Source organism: Bombina bombina, chromosome 4 (genome assembly GCF_027579735.1).
Source record: "Bombina bombina isolate aBomBom1 chromosome 4, aBomBom1.pri, whole genome shotgun sequence".
NCBI lineage: Eukaryota > Metazoa > Chordata > Amphibia > Anura > Bombinatoridae > Bombina > Bombina bombina.
This window is the reverse complement of record NC_069502.1, coordinates 1,209,369,285-1,209,388,226: the sequence shown is the minus strand read 5'-3', so window position 1 is coordinate 1,209,388,226 and position 18,942 is coordinate 1,209,369,285. Positions and strand designations below refer to the sequence as shown.

Sequence of the window (18,942 nt, the reverse complement as noted above, 5' to 3'; positions counted from 1 at the left end):
CTAAAGATTTCAGACAAACATCATCCTTGTTTGTCGTCTATTCTGGTAAGAGGAGAGGTCAGAAAGCGACTGCTACCTCTCTTTCCTTTTGGCTGAAAAGCATCATCCGTTTGGCTTATGAGTCTGCGGGACAGCAGCCTCCTGAACGAATTACAGCTCATTCCACTAGAGCTGTGGCTTCCACATGGGCTTTCAAGAAAGAGGCTTCTGTTGAACAGATTTGTAAGGCAGCGACTTGGTCTCACTGCATACATTTGCCAAATTTTACAAATTCGATACTTTTGCTTCTTCGGAGGCTATTTTTGGGAGAAAGGTTTTGCAAGCAGTGGTGCCTTCCGTTTAGGTTACCTGACTTGTTCCCTCCCTTCATCCGTGTCCTATTGCTTTGGTATTGGTATCCCACAAGTAAGGATGAATCCGTGGACTGAATACACCAAGTAAGAGAAAACAGAATTTATGCTTACCTGATAAATTACTTTCTCTTACGGTGTATTCAGTCTACGGCCCGCCCTGACATTTAAGTCAGGTTCAAATTTAATTTATAATAACTACAGTCACCACTGTACCCTATGGTTCTCCTTTTTCTCCTAACCGTCGGTCGAATGACTGGGGGGGCGGAGCCTGAGGGGAGCTATATGGACAGCTTTGCTGTGTGCTCTCTTTGCCACTTCCTGTAGGGATTGAGAATATCCCACAAGTAAGGATGAATCCGTGGACTGAATACACCGTAAGAGAAAGTAATTTATCAGGTAAGCATAAATTCTGTTTTTCTACAAGAAGGATTCTTGAGAGGTATTTGTGCTAGGACATTGAAGGTTCTGGTGTCTGCTATCTCAGCCATTTCTGATGTCAACCTTTTACAAAATCTTTCATTCCAACATGGGACCTTCCTTTGGTCTTGGAAGCTTTAATGGAAATACCCTTTGAACCCATTAGAGAGATCTCTATCTGGTTTCTCACATTAAAGACCATCTTTCTGATTGCAGTTGCATCTGCAAGGAGAGTGTCTGTCTGAATTACAAGCCTTATCTGTCATAGAACATTTTCTGGCTTTTTATAAAGACAAAGTTGTTTTGCGCACAGTTCCTGAGTTTTTACCAAAGGTAGTCTCTGATTTTCATAAATCACAGGACATTCTGTTACCATCTTTTTGTCCAGAGATGCAAGACTCTCCGGGGAAACTTACACCGACTTGATGTGGTACATTGTTTTCACACATGTTTCTAAGACAAAGTCTATTCTGAAAACAGATTGTTTGTGGTACCAAGGGGTCTATGACAGGGTCAAGATCCTGCAAAATCCACTGGCAAGTTGGATAGTTCAAAACATCTCTCAAGCCTATAAAAAAAAGAATCAACCAGTTCCAGTTGAGCTTAACCCCTTAATGACCGAGGACGTACGCCATACGTCCTCAGAAAAAATACAGTTAACGCCTGAGGACGTATGGTGTACGTCCTCGGTTTGGAAAGCAGCTGGAAGCGATCCCGATCGCTTCCAGCTGCTTTCCGGGTATTGCAGGATGCCTCGATATTGAGGCATCCTGCAATAACAATTTGTACCCCTCCGGTGCAGAGAGAGCCACTCTGTGGCCCTCTCTACACCGGACATCGATGGCCGCATTCGTTGGTGGGTGGGAGCTGCAGTGGGAGACGGGTGGGCGGCCATCGATGGGTTCTAAGACACAGAGGGGGGCGGGATCGGGGGCGGGACAGTCGCGCGTGCACGGGGGACGGCTGGCGGGTGCGTGCACGGGGAGGGAGCGGGTGGGAACCGCTACACTACAGAAAATTATCAAGTATAAGTGGGAGGAAGGGGGGAAGAAATGCCCCAAAAAAGTAATCTAAGGGATCTGGGAGGGGGTGGGGGTTGGTCTTGGGCTACACTACAGCTACACTACAGAAAAAAATAACATAACAAATAAAAAAGAGACTATATAGTGTAAACTGGGTACTGGCAGACAGCTGCCAGTACCCAAGATGGCTGCCAAGAGGGTAGAGGGGGAGGTTAGAGAGCTGTTTGGGGGGGGGGGGCAGGGAGGTTTGGGGGCTAAGGGGGGATCCTACACAGCAGCATATGTAAATATGCAAAGGGGGGAAAAAAAGGATGCCTTTTATTTTAGTACTGGCAGACTTTCTGCCAGTACGTAAGATGGTGGGGACAATTGTGGGGTGGGGGAGGTAAGAGAGCTGTTTGGGAGGGATCTGGAGGGGGTGATGTGTCAGGTGGGAGGCTGATCTCTACACTAAAGCTAAAATTAACCCTGCAAGCTACCTAATTAACCCCTTCACTGCTAGCCATAATACACGTGTGATGCGCAGCGGCATTTAGCGGCCTTCTAAATACCAAAAAGCAACGCCAAAGCCATATATGTCTGCTATTTCTGAACAAAGGGGATCCCAGAGAAGCATTTACAACCATTTATGCCATAATTACACAAGCTGTTTGTAAATGATTTCAGTGAGAAACCTAAAATTTGGAAAAATTTGTTTATTTTAATTTTATCGCATATGGCGGTGAAATGGTGGTATGAAATATACCAAAATGGGCCTAGATCAATACTTTGGGTTGTCTACTACAATACACTAAAGCTAAAATTACCCCAAAAAGCTCCCTACATGCTCCCTAATTAACCCCTTCACTGCTGGGCATAATACACGTGTGGTGCGCAATGGCATTTTGCGGCCTTCTAATTATTAAAAAGCAACTTCAAAGCCATATATGTCTGCTATTTCTGAACAAAGGGGATCCCAGAGAAAAAATTACAACCATTTATGCCATAATTGCACAAGCTGTTTGTAAATAATTTCAGTGAGAAACCTAAAGTTTGTAAAAAAAAAAATGTGAAAAAGTGAACTTTTTTTTTTTATTTGATCGCATTTGGCGGTGAAATGGTGGCATGAAATTTACCAAAATTGGCCTAGATCAATACTTTGGGATGTCTTCTAAAAAAATATATACACATGTCATTGGATATTTAGGTATTCCTGACAGATATCGGGGTTCCAATGTAACTAGCGCTAATTTAAAAAATAAAGTGGTTTGGAAATAGCAAAGTGCTACTTGTATTTATGGCCCTATAACTTGAACATGTAAACTTTGGGTATTTCTAAACTCTGGACAAAATTTAGAAACTATTTAGCATGGGTGTTTTTTGGTGGTTGTAGATATGTAACAGATTTTGGGGGTCAAATTTAGATAAAGTGTGTTTTCTCCAACATTGGTGTGTCCGGTCCACGGCGTCATCCATAACTTGTGGGAATATCTCTTCCCCAACAGGAAATGGCAAAGAGTACAGCAAAAGCTGTCCATATAGTCCCTCCTAGGCTCCGCCCACCCCAGTCATTCTCTTTGCCATTGCACAGGCAACATCTCCACGGAGATGGTGAAGAGTATGTAGTGTTTAGTTTTAGATTTTTATTCTACTATCAAGAGTTTGTTATTTTAAAATAGTGCTGGTATGTACTATTTACTCTGAAACAGAAAGAGATGAAGAGTTCTGTTTGTGAGAGGAAGATGATTTTAGCAGCAGTAACTAAAATCGTTTGCTGTTTCCACATAGGACTGTTGAGATGAAATAACTTCAGTTGGGGGAAACAGTTAGCAGACTTTTCTGCTTAAGGTATGACTAGCCATTTTTCTAACAAGACTGTGTAATGCTGGAAGGCTGTCATTTCCCCTCATGGGGATCGGTAAGCCATTTTCTTAGTCTCAAACAGAATAAAGGGCTTAATATGGGCTATAAAACTGGTAGACACTTTATGGGCAAGATCGATTGCTTTATTTGGGCATTTTATAAAGCTTGATGTTGATATTCACACTTATAAACTTTGCGGAATGTTTTTTTAACGTCAGGCACTGGTTTAGACACCTTTTCAGTCAGGAAGGGCCTTCCCTGTAGTAGGCTGAGCCTCATTTTCGCACCATTACTGCGCAGTTACTTTTGAGAGCAGGACATGCAGCTGCATGTGTGTGGGTCTGAAAGTTGTTGAAAAGGTTCCTAGAAGGCTTCATTTGGTATCGTATACCCCCTGGGTTTGGTAAAGTCGCAGCAAAGGCTGTAGCTGGGACTGTAGAGGGGTTAAAACTGTAACCGGCTCCGGTTTCTTCATTTTAAGGGTTAAAGGTCTCAAATTTTGGGTGCAATACTTTGAATGCTTTAAGACACTGTGGTGAAAATTTGGTTAAATTTGAACAATTCTTTCATAGTTTTTCACATATTCAGTAATAAAGTGTGCACTGTTTAAAATTTAAAGAGACAGTAACGGTTTTGTTTAAAAACGTTTTTTGTACTTTATTGACAAGTTTAAGCCTGTTTAACATGTCTGTGCCTTCAGATAAACTATGTTCTGTATGTATGGAAGCCAATGTGTCTCCCCTTCAAAATTGTGTGATAATTGTGCCATAGCGTCCAAACAAAGTAAGGACAGTACTGCCACAGATAGTAAAGTTGCCCAAGATGATTCATCAGATGAAGGGAGTAGACATAGTTCTACATCATCTCCTTCTGTGTCTACACCAGTTTTGCCCACGCAGGAGACCCCTAGTACTTCTTGCGCGCCAATGCTTATTACCATGCAACAATTGACGGCAGTAATGGATAACTCCATAGCAAATATTTTATCCAAAATGCCTGCATATCAGAGAAAGCGCGATTGCTCTGTTTTAAACACTGTAGAGCAGGAGGGCGCTGATGATAATTGCTCTGTCATACCCTCACACCAATCTGAAGGGGCCATGAGGGAGGTTTTGTCAGATGGGGAAATTTCAGATTCAGGTAGAATTTCTCAACAGGCAGAACCTGATGTTGTGACATTTAAATTTAAATTAGAGCATCTCCGCGCACTGCTTAAGGAGGTGTTATCTACTCTTGATGATTGTGACAACCTGGTCATTCCAGAAAAATTGTGCAAGATAGACAAGTTCCTAGAGGTTCCGGTGCACCCCGACGCTTTTCCTATACCCAAGCGGGTGGCGGACATAGTGAATAAGGAGTGGGAGAAGCCCGGCATACCTTTTGTTCCCCCTCCTATATTTAAGAAATTATTTCCTATGGTCGACCCCAGAAAGGACTTATGGCAGACAGTCCCTAAGGTCGAGGGGGCAGTTTCTACACTAGCCAAGCGCACTACTATTCCTATCGAGGATAATTGTGCTTTCAAAGATCCTATGGATAAAAAATTGGAGGGTTTGCTTAAAAAGATTTTTGTACAGCAAGGTTACCTCCTGCAACTTATTTCGTGCATTATTCCTGTCACTACAGCAGCGTGATTCTGGTTCGAGGAACTAGAAAAGTCGCTCAGTAGAGAGACTCCGTATGAGGAGGTTATGGACAGAGTTCACGCACTTAAGTTAGCTAATTCCTTTATTTTAGATGCCGCTTTGCAGTTAGCTAGATTAGCGGCGAAAAATTCTGGGTTTGCAATTGTGGCGCGCAGAGCGCTCTGGCTAAAGTCTTGGTCAGCGGATGTATCTTCCAAGACAAAATTGCTTAATATCCCTTTCAAGGGTAAAACTCTTTTTGGGCCAGAATTGAAAGAGATTATCTCAGACATCACTGGGGGTAAGGGCCATGCCCTCCCACAAGATAGGCCTTTCAAAGCCAAGAATAAGTCTAATTTTCGTTCCTTTCGCAATTTCAGGAACGGACCGGCCTCCAACTCTGCAGCCTCTAGACAAGAGGGTAATGCTTCGCAAACCAAACCAGCTTGGAAACCGATGCAAGGCTGGAACAAGGGTAAGCAGGCCAAGAAACCTGCTGCTGCTAACAAAACAGCATGAAGGAGTAGCCCCCGATCCGGGACTGGATCTAGTAGGGGGCAGACTCTCTCTCTTCGCTCAGGCTTGGGCAAGAGATGTTCAGGACCCCTGGGCACTAGAAATAGTTTCTCAGGGTTATCTTCTGGAATTCAAGGAACTACCCCCAAGGGGAAGGTTCCACATGTCTCACTTATCTTCAAACCAAATAAAGAGACGGGCATTCTTACATTGTGTAGAAGACCTGTTAAAAATGGGAGTGATACACCCAGTTCCAACCGTGGAACAAGGAATGGGGTTTTACTCAAATCTGTTTGTGGTTCCCAAAAAAGAGGGAACCTTCAGACCAATTCTGGATTTAAAGATCCTAAACAAATTTCTCAGAGTGCCATCGTTCAAAATGGAAACCATTCGAACTATTTTACCTACAATCCAGGAGGGTCAATTTATGACTACCGTGGATCTAAAGGATGCGTATCTACATATTCCTATCCACAAAGATCATCATCAGTTCCTAAGGTTCGCCTTTCTGGACAAACATTACCAGTTTGTGGCTCTCCCATTCGGGCTAGCCACTGCTCCAAGGATTTTCACAAAGGTACTCGGGTCCCTTCTAGCGGTTCTAAGACCAAGGGGCATTGCAGTGGCACCTTACTTGGACGACATTCTGATACAAGCGTCGTCTCTTTCAAAGGCAAAGTCATCGTTCTGGCCTTTCTCAGATCTCACGGATGGAAAGTGAACATAGAAAAAAGTTCCCTGTCTCCGTCGACAAGAGTTCCTTTCTTGGGGACAATAATAGATTCTTTAGAAATGAGGATTTTCCTGACAGATGTCAGAAAGTCAAAACTTCTAAGCGCTTGTCAAGTTCTTCATTCTGTTCCACGTCCTTCCATAGCTCAGTGCATGGAAGTAGTAAGGTTGATGGTTGCAGCAATAGACATAGTTCCTTTTGCGCAAATTCATCTAAGACCATTACAACTGTGCATGCTGAAACAGTGGAATGGGGACTATACAGACTTGTCTCCAGTGATTCAAGTAGATCAGAAGACTAGAGACTCACTCCGTTGGTGGCTAACCCAGGACCACCTGTCCCAGGGAATGAGTTTCCGCAGACCAGAGTGGGTCATCGTCACGACCGACGCCAGTCTAGTGGGCTGGGGCGCGGTCTGGAACTCCCTGAAAGCTCAGGGGCTATGGTCTCGGGAAGAGTCTCTTCTCCCGATAAACATTCTGGAACTGAGAGCAATATTCAATGCTCTCAAGGCTTGGCCTCAACTAGCAAAGGCCAGATTCATAAGATTCCAATCGGACAACATGACGACTGTTGCTTACATCAATCATCAGGGGGGAACAAGGAGTTCCCTGGCGATGAGAGAAGTGACCAAAATCATAAAATGGGCGGAGGATCACTTCTGCCACCTATCTGCGATCCACATCCCAGGAGTGGGAAACTGGGAGGCGGATTATCTGAGTCGTCAGACATTCCATCCGGGGGAGTGGGAACTCCACCCGGAGATCTTTGCCCAGTTGACTCAATTATGGGGCATTCCAGACATGGATCTAATGGCGTCTCGTCAGAACTTCAAGGTTCCTTGCTACGGGTCCAGATCCAGGGATCCCAAGGCGACTCTAGTGGATGCATTAGTAGCGCCTTGGACCTTCAACCTAGCTTATGTGTTTCCACCGTTTCCTCTCATTCCCAGGCTGGTAGCCAGGATCAAGCAGGAGAGGGCCTCGGTGATCTTGATAGCTCCTGCGTGGCCACGCAGGACTTGGTATGCAGACCTGGTGAATATGTCATCGGCCCCACCATGGAAGCTACCTTTGAGACAGGATCTTCTAGTACAATTTCCATTCGAACATCCAAATCTAGTTTCCCTTCAGCTAACGGCTTGGAAATTGAACGCTTGATTTTATCTAAGCGTGGGTTTTCGGATTCTGTAATAGATACTCTGATACAAGCCAGAAAACCTGTAACTAGGAAGATTTACCATAAAATATGGAAAAGATATATCTGTTGGTGTGAATTCAAGGGATTCTCATGGAGTAAGATCAAAATTCCTAGGATCCTTTCTTTTCTCCAAGAAGGTTTGGATAAGGGATTATCAGCGAGTTCTCTAAAGGGACAGATTTCTGCTTTATCTGTCTTATTACACAAACGACTGGCAGCTGTGCCTGAGGTTCAAGCTTTTGTTCAGGCTTTGGTCAGGATCAAGCCTGTTTACAGACCTTTGACTCCTCCCTGGAGTCTGAATTTAGTTCTTTCAGTTCTTCAAGGGGTTCCGTTTGAACCTCTACATTCCATAGATATCAAGATGTTATCTTGGAAAGTTCTGTTTTTGGTTGCTATTTCTTCTGCTAGAAGAGTTTCTGAGTTATCTGCTTTGCAGTGTAATCCGCCCTATCTGGTGTTCCATTCAGATAAGGTTGTTTCGCGTACTAAACCTGGTTTCCTTCCAAAGGTTGTTTCCAACAAGAATATTAACCAGGAAATAGTTGTGCCTTTTTTGTGTCCGAATCCAGTTTCAAAGAAGGAACGTTTGTTACACAATTTAGATGTAGTTTGTGCTTTAAAGTTCTATTTAGAAGCAACAAAGGATTTCAGACAAACGTCTTCTCTGTTTGTCGTTTATTCTGGCAAGAGGAGAGGTCAAAAAGCTACTGCTACCTCTCTTTCCTTTTGGCTGAAAAGCATCATCCGATTGGCTTACGAGACTGCCGGACGGCAGCCTCCTGAACGCATCACAGCTCACTCTACTAGGGCTGTGGCTTCCACATGGGCCTTCAAGAACGAGGCTTCTGTTGATCAGATATGTAAGGCAGCGACTTGGTCTTCCCTGCACACTTTTGCCAAATTCTACAAATTTGATACTTTTGCTTCTTCGGAGGCTATTTTTGGGAGAAAGGTTTTGCAAGCCGTGGTGCCTTCCGTTTAGGCAACCTGATTGGCTCCCTCCCTTCATCCGTGTCCTAAAGCTTTGGTATTGGTTCCCACAAGTTATGGATGACGCCGTGGACCGGACACACCAATGTTGGAGAAAACAGAATTTATGCTTACCTGATAAATTACTTTCTCCAACGGTGTGTCCGGTCCACGGCCCGCCCTGGTTTTTTAATCAGGTTTGATGAATTTATTTCTTTAACTACAGTCACCACGGCACCCTATAGTTTCTCCTGTTTTTTTTTCTCCTGTCCGTCGGTCGAATGACTGGGGTGGGCGGAGCCTAGGAGGGACTATATGGACAGCTTTTGCTGTACTCTTTGCCATTTCCTGTTGGGGAAGAGATATTCCCACAAGTTATGGATGACGCCGTGGACCGGATACACCGTTGGAGAAAGTAATTTATCAGGTAAGCATAAATTCTGTTTTTTTCCATTTTTTCCTCATATTTTATATTTTTTTTTATAGTAAGTTATAAGATATGATGAAAATAATGGTATCTTTATAAAGTCCATTTAATGGCGAGAAAAACGGTATATAATATGTGTGGGTACAGTAAATGAGTAAGAGGAAAATTACAGCTAAACACAAACACCGCAAAAATGTAAAAATAGCCTTGGTCCCAAACGAACAGAAAATGGAAAAGTGCTGTGGTCATTAAGGGGTTAAGGGACACTACACGGGCAGTGTCAACATCATGGACTTTGCAAGCAGATGCTTCACCTATGGAGATATGTCAAGCGGCAGTCTGGAGTTCTCCACATACTTTTGTTTCACATTACAAGTTGGATTTGCGACAGTTTTCTACAGTAAAATTTGGACGAAAAGTCTTATCGTCTGTGGTTTCCTAATAAACGTCTTATGCATCATTTTTTCTTTGTTTGGCTTATTTTTTTATCCCACCCAATGTTTACCTATTTATATTGCTTTATTTTCTTCTCACTGTTGAGCATTACCAGGGAGGGCCAAGATAACTAGAAATTAACAAACAAATATAAGCAATTTCTATATCTTGGCTCATATCCCTGGGAAATGCTTACCAGGTTTCCCTTCCCTTTTAACATATTAACCCCTTAAGGACCACAGCTTTTTTCCATTTTCAGACCGTTTGGGACCAAGGCTATTTTTACATTTCTGCGGTGTTTGTGTTTAGCTGTAATTTTCCTCTTACTCATTTACTGTACCCACACATATTATATACCGTTTTTCTCGCCATTAAATGGACTTTCTAAAGATACCATTATTTTCATCATATCTTATAATTTACTATAAAAAAAATAAATAAAAATATGAGGAAAAATGGAAAAAAACACTTTTTCTAACTTTGACCCAAAAAATCTGTTACTCATCTACAACCACCAAAAAACACCCATGCTAAATAGTTTCTAAATTTTGTCCTGAGTTTAGAAATACCCAATGTTTACATTTTCTTTGCTTTTTTTGTAAGTTATAAGGCAATAAATACAAGTAGCACTTTGCTATTTCAAAATTAGCGCTAGTAACATTGGGACACTGATATCTTTCAGGAATCCCTGAATATCCCTTGACGTGTGTGTGTGTGTATGTATATATATATATTTATATTTTTTTTTAGAAGATATCCCAAAGTATTGATCTAGGCCCATTTTGGTATATTTCATGCCACCATTTCACCGCCAAATGCGATCAAATAAGAAAAATCGTTCACTTTTTCACCATTTTTTTCAGAAACTTTAGGTCTCTCACTGAAATTATTTACAAACAGCTTGTGCAATTATGGCACAAATGGTTGTAAATGCTTCTCTGGGATCCCCTTTGTTCAGAAATAGCAGACATATATGACTTTGGTGTTGTTTTTTGGTAATTAGCACTGCGCGCCACATGTGTATTATGCCCAGCAGTGAAGGGGTTAATTAGGAAGCATGTAGGGAGCTTGTAGGGTTAATTTTAGCTTTAGTGCAGTGTAGTAGACAATCCCAAGTATTGATCTAGGCCCATTTTGGTATATTTCATGCCACCATTTCACCGCCAAATGCGATCAAATAAAAAAAAACTTAAAATTTTTCACAATTTTAGGTTTCTCACTGAAATTATTTACAAACAGCTTGTGCAATTATGGCACAAATGGTTGTAAATGCTTCTCTGAGATACCCTTTGTTCAGAAATAGCAGACATATATGGCTTTGGCGTTGCTTTTTGGCAATTAGAAGGCCGCTAAATGCCGCTGCGCACCTCACTTGTATTATGCCCAGCAGTGAAGGGGTTAATTTTGGAGCTTGTAGGGTTAATTTTAACTTTAGTGTAGTAGACAACCCAAAGTATTGATCAAGGCCGATATTGGTATATTTCATGCCACCATTTCACCGCCAAATGCGATCAAATAAAAAAAATAGTTTACTTTTTCACAATTTTTTTCCACAAACTTTAGGTTTCTCACTGAAATTATTTACAAACAGCTTGTGCAATTATGGCACAAATGGTTGTAAATGCTTCTCTGGGATCCCCTTTGTTCAGAAATAGCAGACATATATGGCTTTGGCATTGCTTTTTGGTAATTAGAAGGCTGCTAAATGCCGCTGTGCACCACACTTGTATCAGGCCCAGCAGTGAAGGGGTTAATTAGGTAGCTTGTTAGGGCGCTTGCAGGGTTAATTTTAGCTTTAGTGTAGAGATCAGCCTCCCACCTGACACATCACACCCCCTGATTCCTCACAAACAGCTCTTTCCTCCCCCACCCCACAATTGTCCCCGCCATCTTAAATACTGGCAGAAAGTCTGCCAGTACTAAAATAAAAGGTGTGTGTGTATGTATATATATATATATATATATATATATATATATATATATATATATATATATATATATATATATATATATATATATATATATATATATATATATATATATATATATATATATAATGCTGTGCAGGATCTCCCCCTCTACCTTATTTGCACCATCTTGGGTACTGGCAACTGTCTGCCAGTACCCAGTTTACAATAAAATGTATTTTTATTCATTTTATTATCTATTTTTCTGTAGTGTAGCTTCCCCCCATCAGAAACCAACCCCCCACCCCCTCCCAGATCCCTTAGATCATAATTTCCTCCCTCCAATCTCCCACTTTTTGGGGCAAATGTTCCATAGTGTAGCGGTTCCCACCCGTTTCCGCCCCGTGCACGTGCACGCTCCCGGTGACTCCGTCTGCGATCCCACCCGCCTCCCACATTGACTCCCACCCACCATCGATCACGGCCATCGATGTCCAATGCAGAGAGGGCCACAGAGTGGCTCTCTCTGCATCGGATGGCTAAAAACTGATTGCAGGGTGCCTCTATATTGAGGCATCACTGCAATAACAGGAAAGCGGCTGGAAGCGATCAGGATCGCTTCCACCGCTTTCAAAGACCAACGACGTACAGGTCGTTAACTGCATTTTTTTGCAGGACGTACCCCATACGTCGTTGGTCGTTAAGGGGTTAAGGAAGCTTTCTTGAATGATGCACTAAGAGTAACATATGAAAAGGAGAGTGTGCCTCTGATAAATGATGTGGTGTAACATTAAACTTCAAATGCAGTAAGAGGTCTGCAAATGTTCTCATCAATGTGGTTCGAGAGAAAATGTGACAACCAGTGAACAAATATGAATCTGTAACCTCTAGAACCTCTGCCTTTTAACTTTAATTTTCCATTTTGCATAACGGAATAACAAGGGATAACTTAATGTAACTTATCAGGTTCTGAAATTGTAAGACTTAAACAAGCTGGATAAATCAGATTATGTAATAGGTGAGTTAATAGGGAAGGAATTGTCAAAATGGTTGGGAATTTAAGTATTTGTTTCATAACCTATATGTTTATAATGTTATAGTAATAGCTAAGGGACCCATTTTGCTTGTGTGGGAATATATGAAAAGAGTATATATAAAATATTTACCTAATAGTTGTTTGCATATATCTATTGACATCTGTATTCCTCACTTGCATTAAGGCTCAGAGCCAGTGAATCAGGTTTTATACTTTTAATTATGTAAATCACTGAGACACAGCGTTTGTTTTTAACCAATCACAGGTTGAAACAGGGTTCATAAGTCAGGAAACGGGTGTACACAGTAGCTATGATTACGGCCTTGTGCCGAAACATGTTAGCATTTCACTTGCTGTAAATCTATGGATTCTTGTGTTCGGTACCTTCCAGTTGTTCTTTTAATCATTTTGGAATAAAATTGGATGTTTTAATTGCAACCGTCTCTGCAAGCTTTACTTTGAACTGTCTTTTCTTTAGGTGGGTCTGCAGAAGGGTTTGTCAATCCGTTCCCTGAAGGGTCAGATTTCTGCCTCTCTGTTCTGTTGCATAATCGTTTGGCCAAGTTACCAGATGTTCAGGCCCTGGTGAGAAGTAAGCCTGTGCTTTAATCCGGTTGTTCCTCCTTGGAGCCTTACCCTTGTTCTTCGGGTTATGCAGCAGGCTCAGTTGAGCCTATCATTCTTTTGATAAGAATTTGTTGTTTTGGAAAGTTTGTTTGTACTAGCTATTCTTCGGCTTGCAGAGTCTCAGAACTTTCCGTCCTACAGTGTGATCCTTTATCTTATTTTCTTTGCGGATAAGGTGGTCCTTCGTACCAAATTGGAATTTTTTTCCTAAGGTGGTTTCAAACCGCAATATCAATCGGGAAACTTGTTCCCTATTGGTGTTTTTAATCCTTCTTAGAAAGAACGTTGGTTCTCAACCTGGATGTGATTTGTGCGCTACTATGGAATTTTGACAATCTTCTGCCCTTTTTGTAGTATTTACTGGCAAACGTATGGGTCAGAAGGACATCATCTGCTCTTTCTTTTGATTGAGGGGTGTCATTTGGCTGGTCTATTAGTCAGCTGGACAGCATCCTCCTGAGAGGATTACAGCTCATTCCACTTGGGCTATTTCTTCTTCCTGGGCCCTTTTTATTCAAGGCTTCTATGGAGTAAATTTGCAAGGAGGGCCACTTGGTCCTCGTTACTTTCCTTTTCTAAATCTTTCAACTTCATTGTTTTTTGCCTCAGCTGAGGTTTTCTTTGGGAGATTGGTTATTCAAGCATTGGTGCCTTCAGTTTAAGTCTACCTGTCTTGTTTCTACCTCCCTTTCCATTCTGTGTCCTCTAGCTTGGGTATTGATTCCCACTAGTAATTAGAATGGATTTGGTGGACTCTCCATGCCATTGGAAAGAAAACAAAATGTATGCTTACCTGATAAATTATTTTCTTTCCTGGCATGGAGAGTCCACGACCCGCCTTTGTCTAAATTCAAGATGGATTATTATTGTTTTTCAAATCTTCAAGCACCTCTATACCCCTGGTATTCCTCTATCTTTCCATATTCCCTTGGCTGAATGACTGGGGATTGTGGCAAATGGGAGGGATACTTAACAACTTTGCTGTGGTGTTCTTTGCCTCCTCCTAGTGGCCAGGAGTTAAATTCCCACTAGTAATTAGAATGGATTTGTGGACTCTCCATGCCAGGTAAGCATACATTTTTGTTTTTAACCGTTACACTTTACTACAGGTTTCAGTTTGTGCTAATACTTCTAGCGCTATTTTATAACTTTACACTTTTATTATGAGCAATATTTATCATGGTTGGAATCTCTATTAAAATTATAGGGCGTATTAAAGGTATGTCTGCTGCACTAAACTTTCTCTGGTAAATCTGTTTTACTGTGGATTTGTAATATCAATTTGTGCGCTAATTTTAGCATGGTCCATTGATATTTTCAATTTTGGTCTAAATTACCATACTTTTAAAAGTTAATGAATGGAGAACATTAGTCTATATATCTATTTTATAAACAAGATAAGCATATTTCTTTCATATAGGTGGCAAGAGTCTACGAGCTTGTTACTGCTGGGATACACATTTTATACCAGGAGGCAAAGTTTCCCAAACCTTAAATGCCTATAATTACACCTCCCACCTCACTTGATTTCTTCAGTGAAAGGCGCTTCTGAGCATATTGAAGCCCAGTTCCTCTCTAAGTACAGTGTTTGTCTGAGGGATGTGAAGGGAGTATTACCTGATGTCACCATGTTTTCACCTATGGGAAATCTATTCATTAGGCTCTCTGTGAATTCGGTCGCAGGGATTCATCTGCTGCCTCCCTTCACAGATCAACATTATATTCCTTTACCATTACCTCTGCTGATATGTTTCAGTACAGGTGTGGCTGTCTGCTATATGTGGATGGGTGTCTTATATTAAGTATAATCAGTTTTTTTCTTTAAGACACTCAGCTATGGAAGGCACTTTATTTTTTCTTAAAGTTATAAATGTGTATAAATATATGTATTTGCCATGAGACCGTTTGTTTATTTCTCCTTAAGCGTCATAAATGCAGCATGAGTTTGTGAAACATTGCTTTTTAGTGTTTGACATCTTAGCTCAGCAGTTGTCTTCAGATCCTGAATTATCTAACATTATTCTTTTACTTCAACACGCTAATAATCGTTTTTGTTCCTTTTGACAGAATAGAGAACAGAAAACCGCTCCCTCTCCTAAAGCCTCTTGCTCTAATTGTAATAAATCCAAACCATATAAGAAACCAAATTCGGCCCCTAAGCCAGCATGAAGGTGCGACCCCCAATCCAGTTCTTCTGGTGTGGGGGGGAAGGCAGACTAAGTCTATTTCAATATTTTTGGGCAAACTGTCCAAAATCAGTGGATTTAGAACATAATTTCTCAGGAGTATTGAATTGGGTACAGAATAAGACCCCCCATGGGAAGATTCTTTCTCCCCCACCCATGTTCCAAAACGCCCAGTAAAGGCCCAAGCATTTCTGAAATGTGTTTCAGATCTAGAACTCTTGGGGTTAATTGTTCCAGTTCCTCTACAGGAACAGGGGTTGGGGTTTTATTCAAATCTTTTCATTGTCCCAAAGAAATAAAAAAAATTCAGACCAATTTTGGACTAACTTTCAAGATGGTGACTATAAGGACTATTCTGCCCTTTGTTCAGCAAAGTCACTGTATGTCCACAATAGACTTACAGGGTGCTTACCTTCACATCCCAATCCACCCAGATCATTATAAATTTCTGAGATTCTCTTTTCTAGACCAGCATTACCAATTTGTCGCTCTTCGGTTTGGCCTAGCATCAGCTCAGAGAATATTCTCAAAGGTTCTCGGTGTCCTCCTATCTGTAATCAGAGAGCAGGGTATTGCAGTGTTTCCTTATTTGGTCAATATCTTGATACTAGCTCAATCTTTTCATTTAGCAGAATCTCACACAAAACATCTATTGTCGTTTCTTCAAAGACATGGTTGGAGGATCAGTTTTCCAAAGAGTTTCTTGATTCCTCAGAGACGGATCACCTTTTTAGGTTCCCAGATAGATTCAGTGTCCTTGAAATTGGTTTCAGCTTGTCTAAACCTTCAGTCTCTATCATTCCCTTCAGTGGCTATGTGCATGGAAGTTTTAGGCCTCATGTTTGCAACATCGGACGCAATCCCCTTTGCTCATTTTCATATGAGACCTATACAGCTTTGCATGCTGCTCCAATGGTGCAGGGATTAAAGTCGGATATCACAACTGATATTATTAAATCCCAACACACAACTCTCGAACTTGGTGGTTAAACCAACCCATTATTATTCAAAGGGCCTCTTTTATTCGCCCTACCTGATCTGTAATCACCACAGATGCAAGTCTTACAGATTGGGGCACTGTCTGGAGGTCTCTGACAGCACAAGGAGTTTGGAATCCTCAAGAGGCGAGGTTACCAATCAGTATTTTTGAACTTTTTGCTCTCTTCAGAGCTCTTCAGGCTTGGGGGCCCATTTATCTTTGTGCCAGCGGACATGATCTGATATTGCGGACCATGTCTGCTGCACATCGATAAATGCAGACAGCGTACACTGTCGGCATTTATCATTGCACCAGCAGTTCTTGTGAACTGCTGGTGCAATGCCGCCCCCTGCAGATTCGCAGCCAGTTGGCTGCTAGCATCGGGTGTCAATCAACCCGATCATATTGATTTCCGGCGATGTCTGTCTGCCGACTCAGAGCTGGCGGACAGGTTATGGAGCAGCAGTCTTTAGACCGCTGCTTTATAACTTGTGTTACAGGCAAGCCTAAGGGGCTCGCTAAAAATACGGGCATCAAGTTCCATACAGAGCTTGATAAATTGGCCCTTTGGCCTCTATTGAAGAGGGAACCTTATATTCATTTTTAAACAGACAATATCACTACAGTGGCATATGTCAGTCATCAAGGTGGAACTCAGTACCCTAGCTATGAAATAATTATCTTGCATATTTTCTTGGGCGGAATCCAATTCCTGCCTAATCACGGCGATTCATATTCCAAGTGTAGATAATTGGGAAGCAGATTATCTTAGCTGACAATCTCTACATCCGGGGGAGTGGTCTCTCCACCCAGATATATTCTATCGGATTGTACAGATGGGGGGTGTCATGGATACCAGACCACCCCGGCTTCCCCCCACCCCATACTACTTGGCTATCTCCCTTTTACACCAGTTTTGGCCATTTCATGGCTTACTGGATCTCGCTGATTCTTGCTGTGTGTTGTTTTGCTGTGTTGTGAAGAGCTGATCTCTGACCAGGAAAAACCTTCTAGGCTGGATACCCCCCTAACCACTCTCCGGCTGGCTGGGATCCTGGAACTCTGTCAGCCGCATCAAGGCCAAACACCCGCTTGCTTTAAGCCTGGTCGCTCCAGCAGCCCTTTGCCCTAGAGCTCCGCTCTTTTGGGGATCAGTAGCCCCTAGGGAGAATAGAGGGGGGAGAATTACCGGAAGGAAGCTCCTTCAGGAACCAGGGGTTTTGGACATCCCTACCCCCATATCTTTACCGGGCAGTAACTCCGGTCCCCAGTAACGGATCACAACGCTTTTTGGACTGTGGCATGCTATGGCCGGCGTTTCAAACGACACCCTGGAGGTGCCGCCGCTCCCCAGGGATCACCCGAAACCACCAGCTCTGGGCCCTGGGACTCTGGGGGACTGTGGCTGCTATGGCCGGTGCCAGACTGTCTGGTGGGGCGGGAATGGCGGAAGATTTGGAAGGCAGATAAAACCCTTTGTGTATGTGTATATAAGGCGAGTGTTTTCAACAATAAAATCTTTATTTTTTGTTTCACCTGAATGTTAGTCTGTCTAGTTATTTGGGTGAGAATTGCTTTAATCAATAGGAAGGACCCTCTGGCAGAACTACCTAGTCAGGGTAGCCGGAGTCTGCCACAGAGTGGGATCCTGAATACTGGTGCTGTCTGGCATCAAGGTGGGCTACACGCTGATGTCACATGCCAGCTACATAACTGCAGTCGGCATGGAGAAAGCAGGACCCCTTTTAGCATCACATGGGGCTCTCCAGAGATCAATCTGATGGCCTCTTGTCTGAACAAGAAACTTCCCAGGTACCGTTCCAGTTCGAGGGGTCATACTATTGGGAATATCACTCCTGCCCTGCAGGAGGCGGCAAAGAGCACCACAGCAAAGCTGTTAAATAGCTCCTCCCTTCCCTCCCAACCCAGTCATTCTCTTTGCCTACGTTAGAGCTAGGAAGTGGTAAAGTTAGGTGTTAGTAAAAGATTCTTCAATCAAGAGTTTATTATTTTAAAAGTAGCACAAGATGTGCTTCTTTGTTCTAGGGTGTAGCCGTAGTCCATATCAGTCTCTTTAGTAGAGCAATGGGAACTTGTGGGACATAATTCTCACTGCGCCTCCCATATTCAGATGCTGCCCTTACCAAGAAAATCTGAGGGACATTACTCAGGACTTTCGTTTATATTACAGGTCCATGTGAGGGAGAGGACCTCTCAAACCTAGGAACTGCCTTGCTATCAGGCAGAAGATGAGGTAAGTGCTGACTTTATTTCTGGGGGTAGAGAAAAACTCAAAAAAAGGTTGGACACTTTCAGCTAGATTACGAGTTGTGCGTTAGGCTTAAAAAGCAGCGTTGGCCGGTCCTAACGCTGCTTTCTTTTGCAAGATGTACAGAGTCCACGGATTCATCCTTACTTGTGGGATATTATCCTTCCTAACAGGAAGTGGCAAAGAGAGCACCACAGCAGAGCTGTCTATATATCTCCCCCCTTAACTCCACCCCCCAGTCATTCTCTTTGCCGGCTCTAAGCAGGAAGGGTAAAGTGAAAGAGGTGTTAAACTGTTAGTTTTATTTTAATCTTTAATCAAGAGTTTGTTATTTTTAAATGGTACCGGTGTTGTACTATTTACTCTTAGGCAGGACATAGATGAAGATTTCTGCCT

At 42.3% G+C, this 18,942-nt stretch overlaps 1 protein-coding gene across 1 annotated transcript in view; it reads left to right on the top strand.

The window, feature by feature from the left end:
• LOC128658181 (gastrula zinc finger protein XlCGF8.2DB) overlaps positions 1 to 18,942 on the top strand; it is a 69,229-nt gene that overhangs the window by 13,646 nt on the left and 36,641 nt on the right. The gene's annotated exons all lie outside the window — the stretch shown is intronic.